Genomic DNA, 23,393 nt, shown 5'->3' with positions numbered 1-23,393 from the left:
TTTCTTTCTTTCTTTCTTTCTTTCTTTCTTTCTTTCTTCCTTCCTTCCTTCCTTCCTTCCTTCCTTCCTTCCTTCCTTCCTTTTCTTTCTTTTGGTTTTTGGGTTTTTTTTTTTTTTTGTACTTTGGAAAGATCTGGAAAGCAATTTAAAAAAACAGAGAGCTGTTGGATAAAAAAAAAAAAAAATTGTCATGCTCCAAAAAATATGACTGAGAAACCTCCTCTCATGAAGGGACACACAATTTTTTGCAAGACAATTAAGACAGTTTAGATTGAATCCATTTTCAGTTTAGCTCTTCAAACTGTGGTCCATCAGAGGAGGAGAGAGTTGATTTTATGAACTTTACAGTCAGTTGCATTCACACTTTTTAGCTGTGGCATAATGGAGCAGAAAAGCAAGGCAGGATATAGCAAGTGAAAAAAAAACCCATTGATTTCTGTCTCACTGGACTGACTAGAAACATAAGAACTCAGACATCATTTCCCAGCAAATAACTGGGTCCTCAAATAGTTTAGATGCTGAGAGACAAATGAAAGAAAATTGCTATTTCTCCCTAGTATTTCCAATGTATGCAGGTATACCGTATGTGTCTTTACACACAAGGAAATCCATGATAGTGTTAGGTAGATATGGAGTGGAGAGAAGGGAGTCATACAGATAATCAAATCCTGATTCCTAGATGTATAACCTGACTATTATAAAACTCTAGCCCAGTGTTTGATGTAAAAGAAAAAACAGACAAAATTGTATAATTTTGGGAAAACAAGATATCTTGACTGGCAGTCATGAGTGCAATCATGAGGTCTTGAGTAGTCTTAAAGAAGAGTTAGATATGGGTTAATTAAGATGAACCCCAGCTATATCTCTTCATAGTCAGAGTGCCACTTTGTGACCCTTTGAGGCATTGGTGGTTGTTGGTATTAGATGGAAAACTAAGACACTGTGTGTTTTCACATATATGTCCCTGGAAAAGACTGTCAATTACAAAAGACCTCAGCTTCATTATAATATATTTACATTATGGCTTAGACTATTCTTTACAGATTCTTCTCATGTGACTCTCTGTGGTGTTCCTCTGTGGATGTGTGTTCCCATGTGTGTGGACTCATCTGTATGTGCTGACATGCATGCTTATGTGCACACACATGTGGAGGCTTGAGGTTGACTGTAGAAGTTTTCCTTCATTACTGTCTGCCTTGTTAATTGTATACAGAAATATACATCCAGGTATTTATTTCTTTTTAAATTGAGTTATTTTCTTACCCTTGGGTTCTTTGATATCAGCTTTATTTCCTATCCTACTGCTGTGTCCAGTTTTAATGACTTAGGTAGGTTGAAGCATCCTGGTACTCCAGGACAAATCCTATTCAATTCTGATAAAGGAGACTTTCAATGTGTTGTTTGATTTGAATTTCAAGTATCTTATTTTGTTGAAGATTTTTTGCATTATGTTAAACACAGTTATAAACCTGCAGTTTTATTTTATTATAGTATACATTTCTCTTCATGGCTATTCCATATTATATCTTACTCATTGCACCTGTTGAATCATTCTCTTATTTAAAACAAAACAAAACAAAACAAAACAAAACAAAACAAAACAAAAAACTTCTTTGCCACCACCTTACTTTAGTTTATAAGATCTTAACCTGAATCTACTACAATAATTTACAAAAGTATTTCTGACTAAAGAACCTTACTGTCACTGTGGCAAGTCTTTAAACTTGATGTTCTCCATGTCCTTGTTTACAGCTGTTTCTGACAAGTCATCATCTTTCCTACTTTGATAGCATGTTTGCTCTTCCTTGTCAGTGAAATACCACTTTCCATTCTTCATGTGACATTCTTTTGGACTCAGATCAACAGTGGCCCATGAAGAGAATGTCCTTATAGTCTTCTGGACAGCAGTGGACTCTTCCCTGCCCATCATTTCTTTTTGTGTTGTATGGGTCACTTTTCTCATTGCTGCCACAAAACATCTGACAACAGCAACATCTGGGAGAAGAGTGTCTTGGGTTCCCAATGGGTACACTTCATTGTGGAGGGAAGGCAGGGTAGTGGCAAGAGCATATGGCCGCCAGACACATCATATCTGTAGTGAAGAGGCAGAGAGATAAATGTGGATGGTTAGTGTTCTCCTTTTTATGCAGTCGCTGACTTAAGCTTGTGGAATGATTCTTTCTGCTCATATTTTGGATGTATCTTATCTTTTTTTTTTAAATTAATCATTCCATTCATTTACATCGCAAATGATAGCCCACTTCCAAGTTACCTCTCCACAATCTGCCATAGACCCTTTTTGGTACCTGTCTGTGTAGAATGGGTCTCTAGTTGTAGGCGGACAATGAGTCAGCGAATGACAGACAAAATCAACACAAGGGGTTGTGTAGAATCTGAATGTAATGTTTCAAGTCGAGATCATACTTTTTATACAGAAGAGCGACAAGAAACCAGGTGAGATACATCCCCCGGGTTACAGTGACACAATACAAAAGGAATGTATACATCAAAAGAAGGCAGGGACCAGGCTGCTGCCACTAAGAAGGGAGCCAGGTATAATGCTAGTCTATTGTTAAGCCCACCACCAGGGGTTCTTAGTAAATGCCTGATTTATGCTGTTTCTTTGGGCCTAGTGAAGAAACCTGTCTCAGGGGGATTCCCTAACTCTTTCATGGTAAACCCACCTATTCCCTAGGCCATTGTGAATTCCCTTATCTGGGTAAGACTGGCTATTATCTCAAGTAAACACTCTGCAGACCAGCCCTGAGCTATTCGGGCTCCATTCTTTGTAACACCTAATTAGTTTCACCCTCTCTACTAGAAGTAAATTGGAATGTTACTGAATAGATAACCTTCTTACTGAATTCTAAGTTTGTCCGGCTTCAAGAATTTTCTGGGACGTTGGAACACTGGTGAAGGATTAGCTATGTCAGAATTCAATCTTTAAAGGCACTTATAATAAAATAATACTAAAAGAGAGCACGTGCATCCATACACTAGACTAACACGGGATAGGGTATGAGTATATGGGTTATGAGAATGCCAAGGTTCCAGGAGGTTGGGTTTCTTTGAAACTCTTTGCCTCATGAGTGCTACCAGGCCTCTCGGCCTGCCAAGGAGACTTTCACTGGAGTGTGCGTAGCAACAATACCCACATCCTACATCAACCCTCTACCCCCTCCCTTTTGCCTCCACAAGGGTGTAACCCACCTACCCACCATCTCCGGCCCCACCACTCCAGTATCCCCTTATGCTGGGGCATCAAACCTCCACAGGACCAAGGGCATCCCCTCCCATTGCTGTTAGGCAAGGCCATCCTGTGCAACATATGTATCTCAAGCCATGGATCCCTCCCTGTGCACTCCTTGGTTAGTGGTCTAGTCTCTAGGAGTACTGGGTAGTCTGGCCAGCTGATGTTATTCTTCCTATGGCATTGCAATCCCCCTCAGCTCCTCTAGTCCTTCCACCAGCTCCCCCATGGGGTCCCTGAGCTCAGTATGATGCTTGGCTTCAAACATCTATATATGTACTGGTCAATTGCTGGCTGGATATTTTCTAGTTCCATCCATTTGCCAGAAAATTTCATGAACTGATTGTTTTTAGTAGCTGAGCCATATACCATTGTGTATATGTAGCACATTTTCTGTATCCATTCTTCTGTTGAAGGACATCTGGGTTCTTTTCAGCTTCTGGCTACTATAAATAAGGCTCCTATGAACAGAGTGGAACATGTGTTATTACATGTTGGAGCATCTTCTGGGTACATGCCCAGGAGTGTATAGCTGGGTCCTCTGGTAGTACAATGTCCAATTTTCTGAGGAACCACCAGACTGATTTCCAGAGTGGTTGTACCAGTTTGTGATACCACCAACAATGGAGTGGTATTCTTTCTCCATACCCTCACCAGCAACTGATGTCACCTGAGTTTTGATCTTAGCCATTCTGACTGGTGTGAGATGGAATCTCAGGGTTATTTTGATTTGCATTTCTCTGATGACTAAGGATGTTGAACATTTCTTAGGTGCATTTCATTCATTCAGTATTCCTCAGTTGAGAATTCTTTCTTTAGCTTTATACCCCATTTTTAATAGAGTTATTTGGTTCTGTGGAGTCTAACTTCTTGAGTTCTTTGTGTATATTGGATAGCTTTCTATTTGATATAGGGATGGTAAAGGTATTTTCCCAATATGTTGGTTGCTGTTTTTTCCTACTGACAGTGTCCTTTGCTTTACAGAAAATTGGCAATTTTATGAGGTCCCATTTGTTGATTGTTGATCTTAGAGCATAAGTCATTGGTGTTCTGTTCAGGAAATTTTCTCCTGTGCCCATGTGTTCAAGGCTCTTCCCCACTTTTTCTTCTATTAGTTTCAGTGTATCTGGTTTTATGTGGAGACCCTTAATTCACTCAATTTGAGTTTTGTACAAGGAGAAGAGAATGGAACAATTTGAAGTCTTCTACATGCTGACTTCCAGTTGAACCAGCACCATTTGTTGAAAATGCTATCTTTTCTTCTATTGGATGGTTTTACCTCCTTTGTGATCAAGTGACCATAGATATGTGGATTCATTTCTGGGACTTCAATTCTGTTCCATTAATCTACCTGCCTGTCTCTGTACCAATACCATGCAGTTTCAATCATTATCGCTCTGTAATACAGCTTGATGTTAGGGATGGTGATTCCACCAGAGGTTCTTTTATTGTTGAGAAGAGTTTTTGCTATCCTGGGTTTTTTATTATTCCAAATGGATTTGCAAATTACTCTTTCTAACTTGGTGAAGAATTGAGTTGGAATTATGATGGGGATTGCTTTGAATCTGTAGATTGCTTTCAGCAAAATGGCCATTTTTACTATATTAATCATAGCAATCCATGAGCATGGGAGATCAATCCATCTTCTGAGATCTAAGATTTCTTTCTTCAGAGACTTTAAGTTCTTGTCATACAGATCTTTCACTTGCTTGGTTATGAAAGAAAATGAAATTTAAGACCTGTGATTCATGTAACTCATGTCAATTAGTCCAAAGTGTTGTTTGTGAGCTTAGAAGCCTGGGGCTGTGAACATTATGGAGCAGGCCAGGACATGTCCGGGCAGGCCTGTCTTTAGGACATTCCTGAGGCTGCTTGGCCATAAGATAAAGAGAATGACATGTCCAGACTGGCCCAGCGCCTCCCTATCTCCCGCCCTTCTGACATGGGTTAAATGTTAACCAGATGCTCTGCTGTTACCTCGATCTGCACATACAGTCTGCTGATGTTTAAATGAAGCAATCATGTGAAACCGCACCAATTCCTCCCCCAGCCCCAGACCCTTTTCTATAAAANCCCCTAGCTTTCGAGCCACTTGGCCGACAACCGTTGTCTCCTGTGTGAGATATGTGTCGGCCCAGAGCTCTGTCATTAAACTACGTCATGTGTTTGCATCAAGATGGTTTCTCATGATTCTTTGGGTGCACACCGACTCGGGATACAGGAGTTGGGGTTTCCCCACTATGTTCTTTCATTTGGAGGTCCCACCGAGATTTGCATGACACCAAGGAACCTCGAAGACCCCTTGGATGTACGTTTTGTGTGAGTCTTGTATGTTGTCTGTTGTCTAGGAGTGGTGCCACTGAGTTTGTGTTTAGTTTCAGTTTTCTGGCAGCTGCCACTGTGGACCATAAGGACCTAGTGGCTGTGGAAGAGGGACGTCTTAAGGCCTGTAGGCTGCAACCCTGGAAGATGTTCCATGGGTAGAAGGGGATCGATGTGGAATCCAACCCCAGTCAGGAAGGGGGTCGATGTGGAATCCGAACCCTGTCAGGAAGTCGCGTTTGGCTGGCTTGATAAGTCCAGATGCAGACACGTGTGTTTAGATGTACTAGTGTCTTGTGTCTTTGTTTTGGTTCTGTTTTTTTTGTTTGTTTGTTTTTTTGTTTTTTTTTTTTTTTTTTTTTTTTTTTTTTTTTTTTTTTTTTTTTTGTTATGGGACAGACAATGTCAACCCCTTGTCTCTGACTGTGAACTTGGACTGACGTTAGGACAGCATTTGCCAGTGATAGTTACCAGGTATTCCTTGTGACTCTTGTGAGTTTGCACTTCCTTGTGACTCTTAACTGGTATTTTTGGTATTTTAAAAGTCCTCTTGCAGTTTGCAGCAAGACCGTTTCTCGTGAGTGATTTGGGGTGTCGCCTCTCCTGAGTCAGAACTTGGGGGAGTCCTCACATTGTAGGTCTTTCATTTAGATCCACACCAAGGTATTTGTGACTATTGTGAAGGGAGTCATTTCCCTAATTTCTTTCTCAGCCTGGTTATCCTGTGAGTAGAGGAAGGGTACGGATTGTAATTATATATCCAGTCACTTTGCTGACGTTGTTTATCAGCTGTAGGAGTTCTCTGGTGGAATTCTGGGGTCACTAAGTACAATATCATCTGCAAATAGTGATATTTTGACTTCTTCCTTCCCAATTTGTATCCCTTTAACTTCTTTTTGTTGTCTAATTGCTGTCTAGGACTTCAAGTTCTATAGGTAGGGAGAAAGAGTGAGCAGCCTTGTCTAGTCCCTGATTTTAGTGGCATTGCATCAAGTTTCTCTCCATTTAATTTGATGTTGACTACTGGTTTGCTGTATATTGCTTTTATTATGTTTTGGTATGGGCCTTGAATTCCTGATCTCCCTAAGACTTTTATCATGAAGGGGTGTTGAATTTTGTCAAATGCTTTCTCAGCATCTAATGAAATGATCATTTTTTTTCCTTTGAGTATGTTTATAAATTTGATTACATTGATGGATTTCTGTATATTGAGCCAACCCTGGGATGAAGCCTACTTGATTATGATGGAGGATTGTTTTGATGTGTTCTTGTATGCATTTTGCAAGAATTTTACTGAGTATTTTTGCATTGATACTCATAAGTGAAATTGATGTGAAGTTTTCTTTCTTTGTAGTGTGTTTGTGTAAGCATAATTGTAGCCTCACAGAACAAATTAAGTAGTGTTCCTTCTGCTTCAACTTTGTGGAATAGTTTGTGCAGAACTGGAATTAGATCTTCTTTGAAGGTCTGATAGAATTCTGCACTAAACTCATCTGGTCCTGAGGTTTTATTTGGTTTGGAGACTTTTAATGACTGCTTATATTTCTTTAGGGTTTATGGAAATGTTTAGATGGTTTATCTGATCCTGATTTAACTTTGGTACCTGTCATCTGTCTAAAAAATTGCCCATTTCATACAGATTTTTCAGTTTTGTTGAGTATAGGCTTTTGTAGTAGGATCTGATGATTTTTTGAATTTTTTGGTTTCTGTTGTTATATGTCCATTTTCATTTCTGATTTTTTTAATTTGGATACTGTCTCTATACCCTCTCGTTAGTCTGGCTAAGGGTTTGTCTATCTTGTTGATTTTCTCAAAGAACCAGCTCCTGGTTTTGTTGATTCTTTGTATAGTTCTTTTTGTTTCTACTTTGTTAATTTCAGCACTGAGTTTGATTATTTCCTCCAGTCTATTCCTCTTGGGTGTATTTGCTTCTTTTTGTTCTAGAGCTTTCAGACATGCTATCAAGCTGTTAGTGTAAGCTCTCTTTAGTTTCTTTTTGGAGTCACTGAAAGCTATGAGCTTTTCTCTTAGTACTGCTTTCATAGTGTCCTTTAAGGTTTGGTATGTTTTGCCTTATTTTCATTAAATTCTAAAATGTCTTTAGTTTCTTTATTTCCTCTTTGGCCAAGTTAAAATTGAGTACAGAATTGTTATGCTTCCATGTGTATGTGGGCTTTCTTCCTTCCTTCCTTCCTTCCTTCCTTCCTTCCTTCCTTCCTTCCTTCCTTTCTTTCTTTCTTTCTTTCTTTCTTTCTTTCTTTCTTTCTTTTAAATTGAAGACCAAAATTAGTCCTGATGTTCTCAGTCCTTGGTGTTCTGATAAGATGCATGGGATTATTTCAATCTTCTTGTACCAGTTTTGCAACTGACTATATGGTCAATTTTGAAGAAGGAAGCATGAGGTCCTGAGAGGAAGGTATAGGTATATCCTTTTCTTTTAGGATGAAATGTCCTATGGATATCTGTTAAATCTATTTGGTTCATAAGTTCTGTTATTTCCACTGTTTCTCTGTGTAGTTTCTGTTTCCATGATCTGTTCATTGATGAGAGTATTGTGCTCACATCTTTCACTATTATTGTGTCAGTTGCAGTGTGTGCTTTGAGCTTTAGTAAAATTTCTTTTATGAATGTGGGTGCCCTTGAATTTGCAGCATAGATGTTCAGAAATGAGAATTTAGATCTGATCCTTTCCTTATAGGTGTATTGGGGTATCAAGGGAGCTATAGATAAAAATGAGGAGATATAATGTGCATGGCTGGTTGAGACAACGGCAGAGGCTAAGTCATACCATCTTCTGGGGTATCAGGAAGTGGTGGTGTAGGTCTAGTTAATGCCCAGTGACTATGAATGGTAATATTAGAGGAGAAGATAAAGTGGATGCCTATGTTTCCAGGGGAGAGAACATGTGTTGGTTTATTTTATTCAAACTCTCAATTATTTTGATACTAACCCCTTACATTATGAGGGTAGTATACATTTAATCTACTGATTTGAATGTGAATCTTATCTAGAAATATCCTTACAGATGCACCTAGATATAATAAGTTACCAACTTAGTTCAATTAGTCTACTGACATGTAAATTTAAGCATCGTATGGTTACTAGGAGCTTTGCTTAGTTAAATTTGAATGCTGCTATAAAACAATCACAATTAAAGGACTTAACTTAGTCCCTTAAGAGATATCATCCTAAGTGAGATTATTGTTAATTTTATTCTATTTGTAAGCAAGCCTAGACAGACCAGATATATAAGGATGGAAGCAACTACTGGTAAACCATTCCTTTTGAAACACTGCCAGCATAATTGCTCAGGAGCCTGTAATTAGCACACCTAATGAAACAGGACAAGGCCAACTCCCTTCTGCCTTTCTGGGGATGTATCTCCCATGCTCACATAAGGAGAGAATACAAGCTTTCTTCTAAATGCTTTCTTCACAGCTGACATTTTACCTTCACCTTCCCTGTGCTCTCTAAGAGTAAGTGTGTTTGTGTTGTGCTTTGTGACTTGAGGGAACTGTAGCTACTGGGACAAAATATGACTCCTCACTATGAACAAATATTGTGCAGATCTTTGTAAAACAACAACAACAGCAGCAGCAGCATCTTATTTCTTTGTAATCAGCTGAATGTGAATACGAGGAAATCTTTAAGATTTCTTTGGGTTTTGACCTTAATTTATGCCAAAAGCAAACAGGGGCCAGTTTTTTTTGAAATAGAGGAGGATAACTCATACTGTAGATGCTGCCTGCTTTAAAGCATCAGCTTGCCTTGGAACTGTAAGACTGCATTCTCTATCGATATTTACACAACACCAAGCAATCCAAACATAGGAACGTGTAGACTAAACAAGGATGTCAAAGCAATACAAATTCAAGGTGATAACTATTTTCGCTACCATGCCTGGTGTGTATTTTATTGTTTAGGTAGCTACCTATGAGTTAGTTAAAGTAGAAATGTTTTATCTATCAATTGGGGGAAGATGTATAAAAATTGTGAATAGATCCTGTTTAAAATCCAAAATTATTAAACTTTCCTGCTATTTCTGAGAACAAATGTTGTCTGTTAGGCTTTGTGTTAATTGGGAATAACAAAGAATTTATATATGAAACCAGAGCATGTTTCAAAGACCAATATGATCATTTTGATTTTTGATTTGTTTATAGTAGTTTTTATTCTATATTAAAAACATTTATCAATATTTAAAAAATATTTAAAAATTATTGTCAAAGCATTTTGACTGTAAAATATTACCTATCAACAGAAATTCTGTGAAGATGGAAGTGTAAATAAACGGCTTTATTCCTGAAAGGCAGGTATCAGCAGGATGGATAATGGACACAGACATGAGAATAAACCATAGTAAGAGCTGGTCCTGTTTCTACTCAGCTTTCTTAAATCCACTTGCAAATCCATCATCCTGCAACTGTGAAAGGCAATAACGTTCAGTGAAGCTTCTGTATTAGCCTTACCCAGAGGGCCCAAAGCTGTTCTCAGTTCCCCTTGGCCCAGCCTACTCAATAAAGCAGAGCAGCTGCATGACACGGCCCCAGCTAGCCTCATCATCCTTCCACATCACAGACGCCTAATACAAATCAGATGAGAAATTCACACACTGACCCCAACCTGCAGGTGACAATTCCTTTCAAATCCACATAGTCTTCCTTTAATGCAATTCACCCTTGCTCTCATAATTTTAATAAAATCTTGAAAAGAAAAAAAATATTCTTCCTGAAAATAAGATTTCTGGTTAGGTTTGACATTTGGTAGCCTGAAGGTTTTCTGAAAACTACTAAATATATTGCTCACCAGTTCCTTTGTGAGCCTTCAGGAAAGACTTGACAAGCCTTAAGCCAGCCTTAGTAAGATTTTATACATTGTAGACATTGATTTCTGCTTTTCTCCCTTTAAACATAATGCTAACCATCACTTGAAACAAATACTGGATTTAATGTGGGGCCAGTTACTAACAGTGTCTTCTTAAGAGGAAAGATATCTTGAAAATTTATTGCCATCCAATTATAAATAGGATCCTTCAATTTGTATATTAAGACTTTTAGAAAATTCTAATGTATGAATTCACTTTATATTTTGTTGTAACCATGCACAGGCAGTTAGATGGAGCCTAATGTAGCCCTCTTTTGCAGTTTATGAAACCACCCAGCATGTGACCTTGCTGTGCTGAATTTAGTTTTCACTGCGATACTGTAATAAGTCCTCAGAACTATTCCTTTGAAAAAAACACAGAACATGTGAAGGAACAACACACGATTTCATGGTATCTTCACCCCACAAAGAAAAACAGCACTATAAGATAACAAGGACAGATATTTAAAAATTGAATTTGTTTCCAGTGTAGGTGAATGTTTTCCCTGCATGTGCATTTATGTACCACATGTGTCCCTATGCAAGTCAGAAGGGTGATGAATCTCCTGGAGCCAGTGTTAGGACTGCTATAAGCCTCCAAGTTGGTTGCTCAGAGATGAACCTGGGTCCTCTAAATAATGAGTAACTAGTCTTTACCACAGAGCCATCCCTCTATCCCCTAATGGGCCAGTTTTTATAATAGGATATATAATTCCAGTGAAGATGGATCTCCCATAGAAGAGTTGATGGATGTTTATAGAATGTGCATTTTAATTACCTTCTTTTAAGAAACAAGCTCCTTAAAGTAGGATAGTAAATGCAGCAAAAACCGACTTTCCCCCATTAGGGAGGAACATGATGATGGTGTATGGAATCTAAGTCCTTATAGTGCAGAGTTGTTAAGCATTGTCCATGTAATTCTAGATGTAGAGCCTGAGAACTGACCCGGGTCAGGGACCATATCACCAAGAAAATTGCAATGTGGTGGGAGTCCATCCTGGACACTGGCAGCTGCAGGGAGCCAGGCAGGCAATTTATAGGAAGAGTAAAGCAGAGGGCAGGCCAGAAGCCACCTCTTACTGCCAGACATCCCTCTAAGCTACTGGGCAGTGTGAAATGGATGCTAACTGTTAGTCTCTGAGAGCATGAATGATGTTATTAATTAAATTTTAGTTTAAAAACATATAAACCATTTGAAAATACTGCACCAATACATAGGAAAATCTGCACTCCCTCTAACAATGATTACTAGTGTATTATATCCCCGTCAGAAATTGTCTGTGATTGTGGTTATGCCTGTAATGGATGAATGTTCACACATATATTTTGTCTTTAAGGGCAGTGGTTTTGTATAACCTTATTTTCAGATGAAAATTACAAAATAGTCTTAACTCTGGGTTTTCCAGTCAACAGAAAGGTGATCTGAATAGATCTTAATTTCAATTGAGTATTTAAAACCTGTGCTCAATCCTGGGAATATAAAGGAAAAGAATGCACAGATCAACAATATCATAAGGGTCCTGCAGCATGTGGGTAGACATTTTAAGTTCATGTGTGTGTGTGTGTGTTTCTCTAAACATATGATTCAGATAATTTCTTCATGCACTGTAGCTGACAGACAACTTAACTACATATTACCACAACATCATTATAAACATTTCTATGCGATTACAAACCTGACAGTATAAAAGAACAACTGGCTTAACTTTCTCCATGAAGCACGCAAACTGTCTAGGCTCCTTGAATAAAAGCTGTATAGATTTTCTAGTAAAAGCTTTGTGGTATTGTTGGTAACATGATCAAGCAGATTAAATGTTTTTCCCCCTCATAATGAGTTAGAATATAGTTTTCTGATTTCTATTCCAGAGAATGAAGTTGCCCTGTCCCCTTTCATCTGGTAACTCTCCAGTGATAATTAGAAAGTAGAATTCCTAATTTGACTGCTGATTGCAGAATACTGAGGAGAGGTTTCTAAGCACAGGATAGTGCCTACACGTCTGATTTATGAGCAAGGTCAGGCGTGGTACTCCACGTATGCCAGTGCAATTAGAAGGGTATTGGATTTGTCAGCTAAGTGTAAAGTACCCCTGTGCTGCAGAGTGAAGCCTTCATTTTCTAAGTAAATTAACTGTAATAACTATCAAACTACAGCTGGTAAGCAAGCCAGCCATCTGTGAAAAGGGAATCCATCGACAGCAAAAGCCTTGTTAGACAATTCTTACAGATAGGGAAAATTCGAACAGACAGAGCCATTTCTGAGCCTATGAAAAACAAAAGACAACATAAAAGAATATCACCCCATAACTTTACTTCTGCACAGAAAACCAGCTTGGAGATGAGAAAATAAATGGCTTGGGTAAGCTGTTCATCTAGAGCTCAATGTAAGTAGAATGAAGCAGTTGAGAGGTTAGGACTTTTAAAACTCATGGTAGTTTGAGTCACATGACTCATATAAGAACCTCTGAACCAGTCCAGTGTGTGTGTGTTCTGTGAATTGCTCTGGGCTCTGCAACTTCTTTACTATCTGAATAGTTTAGTTGTAGGCCACAGAACCTTGTTTGTGAAGGGGTTCCCCTCCCCTCTCCCAAATTTAAGCACAGAAATTTAATGCAATACCTTGTCTTTTTTTTTTCTTCATCTTGAAACGCCTTATAATGATATGCCTATTTATAGATCTTGAGCCTGGATAGATATGAAACAGGTTCTAACATCTTTGTAGAAACCTGTGTTGGAGATAAGAGGACATGACACATGTTTATTAAGATGCCTTAAGAGATTTCTTATCCATCTTTAGTAGATCAGACAATCTACTAAATGGAAGAAGGATTTGTTTCAGCTTATGGTTTCTGAGGCTTTAGCCTAAGGCACAAATCTCTCCTGTGAGGGTCTATCTCCTACATGTTTTTACCACTTCCCATAAGTGGAACAGAGTGGCATCCATCAAGCCTGTAGCATATGGACTTTTGGGGACACAAACTGTTAGTATTCTTCTACCTAAGACATATCTTACCTAAGGTCTTTAAAAGAAGAGAATAGAGCCAGAATTAGAAAAATAATCAGTTGGGTCATGTTCTGATTAGGTTAAACATTTAAACCCATTGATTGTTAATTCTGACTTGTTTGTTTGTTTGTTTGTTTTGTTTTTGTTTTTATTCAAAAAGAAACACAGTATGTCTCTTTAAAGACCTTATAGGACAGGCAGGAAATCATACTCCTGTTGTATGGGGTGATGCTCAATGATGTGTTGTTTCTTCTCCTTGTGAAAACATGACATAGCAGCTGAAATTTCCCTACTCCCAAGTGGCATTCACCAACACCCTCTTAAAGTGTTTTCCCAAGGAAATCATGATGGCATGAGGAAAACCTTTTGACTATTTAGGCGAAGTTACTGTCAGAAAGACAGTCATTAGTAAGGTATTAGGAATGAGAGGACTTAAGGGAAAGAACAAAGAACTCAAGCCAGAGACCTACCACAAAAAGAAACAACTACAGAGGCTAGCAACTGGAGAACTATGTTTCATAGAAGAGTTTTTCAGATTTGATTTTATTAAAGGTAATGTATTTCCACGCACAGTGAGTTCCATCATAACGAAGCTCTTTATTTCTGCCTCTATTACCAGATGTGCTGCAAATCAATGATTGAAAAAAAATTCCTTGAGGGGCAATAACACTAAATAAATACATAATTATTATTTGAGGCTGTTTATTTCACATGAGCAAAAAAATGTTGACAGCTTCATTATGTCAGGCCTGTGAAAGCTGGTAACTTATTCTGTGGTCTTTGAAATTATTATGGTTTTTTTTTTTTTGGATTGAATTTTGCATGAGTTAATGAATGATGGGTAGAAACATGGCTAAATGCAGTACACAGTGAGCATAGCATTTTCTCTATTAAACTTTGTGTACAGGGAAGCCTGGTTTGGGAGCAATATGTATCAAAAGCACCCAGGGCTTCAGCACATCACAAGGCCAAAGCTGGTGACGTATCTGTTAAAGAGAGCTAACTCTCATGCTGTGTTGTTAGGAAATGGAACATGCTAATTCTGCAAAATGCTTGCTGGGAGGAAATCTATACCTGATATTCTGTGTACATTGAAATCCTCCTCTCAGGGACTGACAGGTAGGTCTGCATTTCACTTGAAAACAACTCAAGGTCAAGAAAAATAATCACTTATTCAGAAGTGCATGATCCTGCAGACTGAAAAAAAATGTTAGGCACAGTGTTGTAGATAGCAACCCTTTGACAAAAGAGACAGATATAAAATTAATTATTTGATTTTAAGAAACAGGAATATGTCTGCTACTCTGGCACTTAGGAATTAGAACAAGGATGTCTGTGTTTTGTAGGATAGCCTGGGCTACTTTGATAAACCCTACTCCTACCCTCAAAATTTGAGTGGAAAGATATTTGAAACAAAACTTGCTGATGACTAGTTTCCTAATACTAAATGCATGAATTAGAACATTTCAGCAATGGTTCTCTTCTGGATCAGAGGGCAAAATACATCAGATTTTTAACCTTAAATTTAAGATGCATTTTTAGTACATTATATCCATGTCATGATGAAATCGCTTTCTATAACTGATTTATGTCAAAATATTTTATCACATTTTAATTTATCTATCTTGTGTGTGCATATGTGTAACTGATTTTATGTGTCCATGTATGCACCATAGCACACATGTGGGGGTCACAGATAAACATTCAGGTTCTACCTGAATGGATTCTGGGATATCTTTCTTAAACATATATGCTGAAGCAAGTTGGGCACAACACTCTGAGAGGGCCCTTGATTTTACGGTGGTGAAGCTTGGGTCATGTACACACATTTACTTGTAGTGCTATGTTCAAAATGTGAAATTGCAGATTTCAGTTTTCAGATTTGGAATGGTTAACTGTGAATATATTTTTTATCTTCTACAATTACCTGGTTTTGTAACTTTAAAATTCTAAATAATCATTCAGATGAGCATAAAGTTATGTAAGTTACAATTAGATTTAATTCTTTGTCAGATCTGTCATGGGATAGAAAGGTAAGGACTATTTACAACTTTAACTACTATAGAAATAACAAATGAATAACTACACCTTCATTTATGCTTTCATTACTTGTTTAAAAGAAATGAACACATAAAGAAACTTCTATCTCCCTTCTTTCTCCAAATGCAGAGGTTCAGTTCTGGATCTAAATCAATCAATCAATCAATCAATCAATCAATAAGAAAGATAGTACCATATGCTAAAAGAAATGACACAGATGAATGCTCAGCCCCAACCCTTCCCCCCATACAAAACAAACAAGTAAGTATATAAACCAAAAACAAACCATCAAACCGAAAGCAGGGCACTTTAGAATAAATATAACAAATGGCTGGCTTGAAGGTATGTGTCTGTATTTTCAGCACTCCAAATGCAGAAGGAAGATTGAAGAGTTTTCCATGCCAAGGTGGACAATAGTGGGAGTGCCAAATCATATTGGAGTATATAGTCAGACTTTGTCATGGTAGATAGATAGATAGATAGATAGATAGATAGATAGATAGATAGATAGATAGACAGATAGATAGATGGATGGATAGATAGATAGGTCGATAGATAGATAGATAGACATGGGAAGAGTTTTTAACTTAGAATTCCAGAGTTGTAAGCCTTCAGCGATTCTGTTTTGTCCTTTAAGAGATTTCTACATCCTGAATATTAGTGACAGTGGTTCATTTGGTACTAAGTACACATGGTGACACTTTTAGTTTGCCTAATTAGATACATCATGTTAGTAGAACTGAAGTCAGAAATAGAGATGTCTCCTGAGGCCAGGAAGGGGTTGAGAGTACTGAAGGAAGAACATATCATTTCTCTTCAGGTAATTTTTTCCTCTTTTATCTCATATACAACTGTTTAAAGTGAATCCAGGTCCTATAGCAAGTCAGCAGGGAGAACCTTGAAATCTTGAGGTTGAGGAATTGCTATCTGAGGACATTCCAATATTCTTAATCCAGAAGTCTAATGCTATTAGTTTCTTCAATATTTTGTCACATCCTTTTATCAGTTGGTTTCATACTGTAGAAAACAATCACCAGCTCATGGTGATTTACTTTGGAAAGTCAGGGATTGATTGATGGTTGTTTAGTGTAAAAAAATCAGATTAAAAAAAAAAAGCCTACAAAGATGGAAAGTAAAGCTTGTGATATAACTAATTATATGCCATGGGAATAGCTGGGTGCAATCACGGCCACCAGCGGACCATGCTGTATTGGGCAATGTGGATCCAGAAGCCGGGTAGTTCAGGTGTGGCTGAGAACATGCACACTCACCTTACACTCCATGAGTCTTACTCCAGAATCAGAATACTGGGCAGACATACTTGCAAGGATGTCACTTGTTCTTGCTCTGTCTGTTTGGAGTGGGCTAAAAGAGAATCCTTTTCTCATTTTGAATGTTATTCGCCAAGATTTCTACATTGGGACTCCCACAAGTATAGGATAGGGATAACATGCTCGGCTGCCTAGTATAATTAAAAGAAAATTAGCAACATATAAAAATCATTTAAGCCACATGTAGTTCCTTCTATTCTTCTCAGCCCATCTTCTTCTACTTTATGTCAATAAATCTGAGAGCCATATCCACACTTCCTTGCAGCCTAACTGTTATCCCCCTTAATCTTTACAGCCTGCTTGTATATCAAATGTCTAAAAATCACAGTGCTCCACGCATCTCAGTGTTTTCTGGTTTGGTTATCATCTTTTAACACATTTACACTCTTAGCTTTCAAGTCACAGTTCTGTTCGAGCCCTTAACTCTTTCCATCCTAGCCTCCCTTTTGATTTTGAAGTTTAAATTCTAAGGGACTCTTCTCTGCTTTCCTTTCCCAAATCATTTTCTCTGCTGAGTCTTTATTGACAAAACTACAATTAAATGATTAGGCATATTCAGAGAAGTAAACCCATTTAGTTTCCATCTTCAGTTGCACACTTAGCTTAACACTTAATGCATGTGTTTGCACACAGTTTCACCTCTTTTCTTACAGAAGTCTTAGCTACAATCAAATGTGTTTTCCCACAAACCTTCTCTTGTGTGAGGTTTTTGATAGGTTATTAGCTTTATTTCATTTTTACAGTAAACTAGACATGAACAGTTAAAATGAATCTTCTCCTTTCCGTTTATTTTTCTCTCTCTCTTTAAAAACCAAGCTTGGTAAGTTACCAAGAAAAGTCAAAATCCCTATAGGTTAGTTAGTTTGTTTGTTTGTTTTACAATTATGCCCTCTTTACTGTTCCCACTTCTATTGACCAGCCACAGACTTTGACTTCAATAGTTCAGACAACTGTAAGAGCTTCCTAATTGTTCTTCCCACCTCTGGCCTCTAGCTTGACCAATCAATATGCCTCACTGCTGTGTTTCTAAAATCAAATGCCTTATCATGCCATTTTCTGATTCCATAAACTTCCATACGTTCCTCTTGTGTTCTTTATTGTAGAGATCCATACCATTGGTCTTACTTGTCCAAATCTGTTGTACTATTGGCCTACACTTGTTCATAGAAGCCAGACTCACAGCCACCAGCCACAGAACCTCTGTCCGTCTTCCCTGAAACTGTCCTGCTCACAGATCCTTTCTTTTACCTCTTATTTTCTCTCTTGTAAAGTTATGTCAATTCTGGGATCAGCTTTGCATTTTATGACCTTTGATAGTTCTGTATCTTATTTTCTTAGCTTCTAAATGTAAGCTCCAAGTTCACATTGCACTGGAGTCATCTTTTAATACTTGGTCCTTAAAATTTCACAAAAGTAGACCTTGGGTTCTTTTCCCATTTACAGGATCTAGCTCAATGTTTTCAAAATACAAAATATTAAAGGTTGTACTGGACTGAACTTCAAAATGCACACTGAAGATCCTTGCCTATCCAGAGGTAAGATAAATAGAGCAGAATCCTCTTTAAATGTTTTGTGTATACTGCCCAATTGTTTTTTTGTACTATTATAGTTTTAAAAGTATTCTTCATGCAACATGTTCAGCATTTAATCACAATCAAGCAGGCAACAAACTTCTCAAGGATACTGAAATATATGGGACTTAACATTAAAAGATATTACGATATTTATTATATTATGTTATTATTTATTATTATATTACTATTATTTACATTGTTAGACATTTTGGTAAATGATGTCCACAATGTTCATATAGTTGCTAAAAACCTACCACCGTTCTATGGATGAAAATTACACAAAATAGTGATTAGTCAGTAATGCTGGGAATTATAAATCTGGCGATTTAGCATCTCTCCTCATCTTGTTATTTTCTTGTTTCAGGTTTTCATCATGTTGCCAATTGTGTCCAACAGGCAATCTTTCTGCTCTACCTGAATCAAAATTATGGGTGTGTGAGAAGCTCTTTAAACGCTGGTCTTGGCTGTCAGAGTTCATTTCCCACAGTGACTGACAACAGCCAGTATTGACGCTATGCAGTCAGACACAGCAGCAAGTGATACTGTCTGGTATTTGGAGCACCCCATGCGTGCTTTGATGATCAAGACCCATAGCTAAAAGTTACAGCCTTCCTGCAGACTACTTGTATTTCTGGTCTTTGGTTATGGACAGTGTGTCAGCCCTCACTCAGCCTGGGGTCTGAACCCTGCACTACTAAGACTTGATGGCTCTCTGGAATGGAACTCTTTCTGCAAAGGGAGACTGCAGGTTCTCTGAGGGTTTTTCCCAGTCTTTTACCCTCCCTCCTCTCTTTGCTTCTGTTTCTGCTTCCTCTTCCTCCTCGCACCCATAGGAAATGATGTGGGAGTGTTTGTCCCATTGGGCGAGCTTGAGCAGATTACTTACATAGTGATGTAAGTAATCTGTTTTTACCCTCCCTCCTCTCTTTGCTCTCTTTTACCCTCCCTCCTCTCTTTGCTTCTGTTTCTGCTTCCTCTTCCTCCTCGCACCCATAGGAAATGATGTGGGAGTGTTTGTCCCATTGGGTGAGCTTGAGCAGATTACTTACATAGTGATGTTTGGCCAAACATAGGCTTGCTTCTAGAACTAATCAGCCACTAAAGTTTGTGCTTTTACTAATAATGGCTTTTCTGCCACCCATGGTAGTTCCTCCAACATTCAAAGTGCACCCTTCTAATCAGGGTGGAAATGATTCCTGATGCTCAGGATGACAAATTGTTCAGAGCTCTGGTGGAGGCTGTGGCATCAGGAGCCAGGCAACCAACTGCAATCTTTGCATAATGGTCTCAAGGCTCCGTGGAATGTTCAGGCTGGGTAGCGCAGGTAATAGGGTGGTCTGTCTGTCTTTATTGACTGACAGCTCAGTTGCTCAAGGAAGTTCAAGCTTCGAGGGAGAATCCCATAGCTGTTAATTAGAAAGTCAAATTGGCTCATCCACAGTGCTTCCTTATTTACAGGACATTGAACATCAGAAAGAACACTTACAACATAGCCCTTGAAATTTATGAACTATCATCAGTGATGCTAACAGATTTTAACAATGCTTTACACCTGCCCATAGAAGGGGGGGTCCCCTCTACCTGTTTCATATGCATATATGAATAGAATAATTATAACATTTTTATGTTATTCTGCACATTGATGGAACAAATATAGTAGACTTACTTTACTTGTGGATGTTATGTTGCTAGTAGGGAGGTGTCTAAGCATCTGGATATGGAACAGAGCATGGTCAGGATCCTATAAGAAGCAGGAAAGGCTATATGGTTTTGTTTTGTTTCTTTGTCAGTGAAAGAATATTATTTTGAAATTTTGTTTTCTTTTTTATTCATTCTTCTCTCATATGTTATATCTGGGCCTCCGTTTCCCCTCTCTCCTCCTCCCATTCCCTCCCCTGCACCACTGCAGCTATTTGTGATGTGTTCCTTCTGTGCAGAGGCAGTTTCCAGTACCAGCATCCATGGGAAAGCATGCTAAGTTCTAAGCAGAGCCTCATCTCCTACTAGTGTTTTAACTTTGGAGCAGCCATTTCCTCTACAACTCTTTAGTTCTCCCATTTCTAAAATGGGGTAATAATAGCTCCTGCCACAAAGCTATGGATAAAAATTAGCCGAGAAATTTAGCAAAATCTGTCAAAGTTTTATTATTGGAGATATATTTTTGCTGCAAATATGCATTGTTTGCCTAAATATCAAATGCATTTACCTGTTTTTATTAGCCCAGTGACATTTATTCCAGCTTTTGTTCTGAATTTGTTGTTCTGACCTAAAGCTTTATAAGAAGCACAGGAATCAATAGGGATTATCTCAACCAAATTTAGAGTTGGCTAAGAGTACTTCAAGGGTTAGGAGACCAAAGAAAACAAGAAAAGAGGATTTAAAAGAAGAAATTAGATTACAAAGTTTAAGAGATTAGGTGAGTGGATAAAGGCACTCAGCATGTACTTTAGATAAAAGCTGGGAAAACAGTGGTACGACTCTCTGTAGTCAATGGCTCCTGACCCCATTAGCAGTAAACACTTTATCTTATTATCACTGAGATCTGAACTGAATTATTTTTAAGCCAGTGCATAAAACATAAAATTATGTGTATCTATGAATACCCCATGATGTCCTGATATGTACTCCTTGCTCGATTACGTCAGACTAAGCATGCATGTTTCCTCACATTTTATCACTCATCGTCGAAATGCTTGCAAAGCCCTGTCTTCTGAGTCTTTAAAGTATCGAGGATGCCATCAGGATCTCCACTCATTGTACCAGGTACTTCACACAGAACATCTTGCTTTTATTTAACTGTGACTTGGCATCTTAACTTTTCATCCTGCCCCACCTCAGCCTATGGTTGCCACCATTCCTACCAGCTTACAGGAGACCACCTTAAATTCCACCAGGCTACTCATGTATCATTTGTCTTTCTGTGTTTAACTCATTTTACCCATAATGATCATGTTGTTATAGAAGACAGGATTTTAGGATTTTAAATGGCTGAATAGTATTCCATTTTCTTTATTCATCCATCAGGTGATGAATACTTAGAGTGTTTTCATTTCTTGGCTTTTTTGCCTTAACGCACATAAGAATGTAATGTCTCTCTGACTAATTGATTTCTTTTTCATTTATATATCCATAAATAAGATTGCTGAATATTGTATTTTTCCTATTTGAACAGACTCTGTTCTGTTTCTTTTTTGTGTATTAATCTGTCTTAGCTAGTGCAAAATGGACAGATGTCTTAAAAATGTGCTAAGTATATATACATTATTTCTTTTTAGGACTAAAAACAACAACCTAAAATGGAGGAAGAATGAAAAAGATATGAAAAAAAATGTGGCAAATCCTTCTTTTGGATGCCAAAGAAAAATACTATTTATGATGGCAGTTACTGTTGCTATCATATAAATGGGGTTAAATTTCACTGAGCACTAGTTAATTCCAAAATACAAATGTAGGCACATTCGTAGAAGATGATGGGGAAAACTGGAGAATGATATCAGAGACAAATGAAGAATACCTTCATTTATTTTGAGCACTATTTATGCAAGACTTAAGATTTCAGAAATAATGTTCTCTTTCTTGTGAAGAATGAAACCTAGCAGTAAATTTCTAACTCAATTTTAACAACTGTAAGGTTGTGATATCCATAGTCTCTGGTTACGTGTCTTCAGTCCATGTATTCTTCTCTATGTGTTAAGATCATCTTTATGGGTGAACTAAGCCTACTTTATCTTTTCTTTCAATCTTTGTTTTTTTTAACCCTTATGTCTTCATCCATTTTTATCTTTTATACTATACTTGTAGTTACTAGCATTTTTTGTCATATTAAAACAGGACAGAGTAGCAAATCCATACATTGACAAAATAGGTAAAAGTGTCTCTACAGCTTTGGACTGTAGATCAATCACTTTGGGTCTGACAAATATTTTCAATGTTCACTATAGAAGAGAGACAAATATGTTCATATCTGTCACTTTGGGGTAATCTACTCCATAGTTTACCTTTTCATCCACCACATAAGGTTTTTCTTATTTTCTGAAATCCTATTTCGTTAATTATGTTTTATTCAGAAGGTATTTAATATCTTTCTTATGTTCATTTATAGCAAAGATTTCTATATGTTGTTATTCATATTTATTCCAAATTTAATTTACTTATTTTTGAGTAATTCTTGAGGAATGTAGAAGCTCATTAAATAATAACTATTGATCAAAGACATTTCTCTTCATTTAACCAAAAAAAAATAATTATTAAATTCAGTGTCTTTGAGATTTCATTAACTTCCAAATGTTAATATGTTCCAATTAGGTCCTTGGATTTTTTTTTAATGTCATGTCATAGACAGAAGTGATATATGCCAACATCGTGATTATCTTGGCAAGGTTGCTAAAATCAATAATTTTAATTTTTGTCATATAAAATACCCTTTGTTTTATGACCAAAAGTCACAGAAGCTTTTAAGTTCTTTAACTCTATAACTCTTTTTCTAGAATACTCTATGCCCATAATTCTGTATGGGTAGGTTAATATCTACTTCATATTCAATTCATTATTTTGAAAGAGAAATTCTTGTTTTAATAATTTATTTTGTTTAATTGTACTTTAGTCAATTATCACTCTAACAGCATTTGAAGGAAATGTTTTAAAAACCTAAATCAGAATTAAAGCAGCAGTTACAAAAGATGGTAGATGTGTTACCATTGTCAGAACTGTGCTATGTCACTGCCTTGTTATGTCACAGTTGTGGTGTGACATCTCAAGGCTGTTGAATTTGACATCACTGATTTGTGTCAAAACATTCCCATGCTCTTGAAGTTATGCTGTACTGTTCAACAATATTCACGCATTTATGCTCACTTGTCAGTCTTAAAGATATATGGATCAGAGTTGTAGCATTATTTTGAGTGAGACTCTCTTCCAGTGAAAATGAAGCTCTAAGAAGGAAGAGACTTAAGCCAAGGGTTTATGAGTAGCAAAGGAAACAGATGTTACCATGTGCGAAGGCTCAGTGAGAT

The sequence above is a fragment of the Mus caroli genome, chromosome 10 (genome assembly GCF_900094665.2).
Source record: "Mus caroli chromosome 10, CAROLI_EIJ_v1.1, whole genome shotgun sequence".
In the NCBI taxonomy this organism is placed as follows: Eukaryota; Metazoa; Chordata; class Mammalia; order Rodentia; family Muridae; genus Mus; species Mus caroli.
Note: the sequence above shows the minus strand (reverse complement) of the source record.